Here is a 2,124-nt window from a genome sequence, read left to right as displayed (position 1 = left end):
ATCTCCTTTTGTGGACAAGAATCCTTTTGAAGAAATGAAATAGCCCACATAGTCAACAAAAGAATCCAAAATGCAGTACTTGGGTGCAGTCTCAAAATCAAAAGTATGATCTTGGTTCATTTCAAAGGCAAGCGATTCAACAGCACAGTAACCCAAGTCTAGGCCCCAACTACTGATGCCAGAGAAGCTGAATTTGACTGGCCTTTTGAAGATGTACAAGACCTTCTAGAATTAACACCAAAAAATGCTGTCCTTTTTCTCATAAGAGATTGGAATGCAAAAATAGGAAGTCAAGAGATACCTGGAGTAACAGACAGTTTGGCCTTGGGGTACGAAATGAACCAGGGCAAGAGGCAACAGAGTTTCATCAAGAGAAAACAGTGTTCATATTAAATACCCTTTTCCAACAACACAAGAGATGACTCAACACATGAACATCACCAAGTAATCGATACTGAAATCAGATTGATTATATTCTTTGCAGGTGAAATGGAGAAGCTCTATACAGTCAGCAAAACAAAACCTGGAGCTGATTGTGGCTCAGATCACGAACTCTTTATAGCAAAGTCCAGGCTTAAATTGAAGAAATTTAATGCCTTTCAGGTATCACTATGCCTTTCAGGTATGATTGAAATCAAATTCCTTACGATTATATAGTGGAGGTGATGAATAGATTCAAGGGATTAGATCTGGTAGACACAGTGCTTGAAGAACTATGGAGAAAGGTTGATAACACTGTACAGGAGCCAGTGACTAAAAACATCCCAAAGAAAAAGAAATATAAGAAGGCAACATGATTGTATGAGGAGGCTTTACAAATATCTGAGGAAAGAAGAAAAGTGAAAAGGAAAGGAGAAAGGACAAATATACCCAAATGAATGCAAAGTTCTAGAGAATAGTAAGGAGGGATAAAAAGACTTTTTTAAAGTTAACAATGCAAAAAATAGAGGAAAACAATAGAATGCAAAAACCTAGAGATCTCATCAAGAAAATTGGAGATATCAAGGGAACATTTCATGACAGGGTGGGACAATAAAGGACAGAAATCTAATAGAGGCAGAAAAGCTTAAAAAGAGGTGTCAAGGATACACAGATGAACCATACAAAATGTCTTAATGACCTAGACAACCACGATGTTGTGGTCACTCAGCTAGAGACAGACATATTGGAGTGTGAAATCAAGTGGGCTTTAAGAATCTTTACTACAAAGCTGGTGCAGGTGATGGAATTCTGCCTGAGCCATTGAAAATACTAAAAGATGATGCTGTGAAAGTGCTGCACTCAATATGTCCATATATTTGGAAAACTCACAGTGGCCACAGGACTGGAAAAGGTCAGTTGTTTTTTTTTCAATCCCAAAGAAGGGGAATGCCAAAGAATGTTCAAATTTCAATAAACTTTTTAATTACTTTGTATTATTACTGAGTAAATTTTAGCTTTCATCATGACCCATGATTCCTCCTATAAACAGGTCCCGGTTTAATTCTCCAAATGCACATGCCACTGCTTTCTGATCTTGCATATATTTTTTAATAACAAATAATAAGTGTTTTAAACAAGGCCAACTTTATTAAACCTCCAGGCCTTCAAATATACTGTTCCTTCTGCCTGGATTTTCACCCTTTCCCTGGCTTCTCAGTCTCTTCCTTGACCCCTTAAGGAGTTTCTCATTTTTCAAGGGTTGATTTTTTTTTTTTTTTTTCTTTTCAGGGGAAAGCGTGAACGCAGTCCCCCACTACCACAAATTATGCAGTCGAGTTTCCCACATTTGGGGAAATCGCAGGGGTCAGCACATCCGGAGTGCAATGGATAAGCCTCGCCCTGGGAAAACCACCTTCGTGATCATGGTATCTCCTCAAGGGTTGATTTTGATGTCATTTTCCCTCAGCAACTTTCCTTGTGAACCTCAATGGAGCAATTCATCTCTCATTTCTTTATCCCCACAGACACTTACATTCTACACTTCACAAAGTGTGCTTTTGTCTAAATGGCTGTTCTCCACTCCTGTGTCTTTATAAATATGTTTCTTATCAGAAAACCTGACATCTAGTAGGTACTCAGTAATTTATACATTATGAATTGTATTGAAGTTGGTAAAACCAAAAGAAGTGCTTGAAATTTAGA

General features: G+C 37.9%; 1 non-coding gene across 1 annotated transcript; it reads right to left on the bottom strand.

Annotated features, from left to right (window-relative positions):
• Positions 1-1,707: 1,707 nt before the first annotated feature.
• On the bottom strand, positions 1,708-1,869 carry LOC122425928. The gene has a single exon (XR_006265077.1). It is a non-coding gene; the product is annotated as a U1 spliceosomal RNA (small nuclear RNA).
• Positions 1,870-2,124: the final 255 nt, after the last annotated feature.

Source organism: Cervus canadensis, chromosome 23, assembly GCF_019320065.1.
Source record: "Cervus canadensis isolate Bull #8, Minnesota chromosome 23, ASM1932006v1, whole genome shotgun sequence".
NCBI classification, from domain to species: domain Eukaryota; kingdom Metazoa; phylum Chordata; class Mammalia; order Artiodactyla; family Cervidae; genus Cervus; species Cervus canadensis.
The sequence above is the reverse complement of the archived record's forward strand: the minus strand, read 5'-3'. Positions and strand labels throughout refer to the sequence as shown.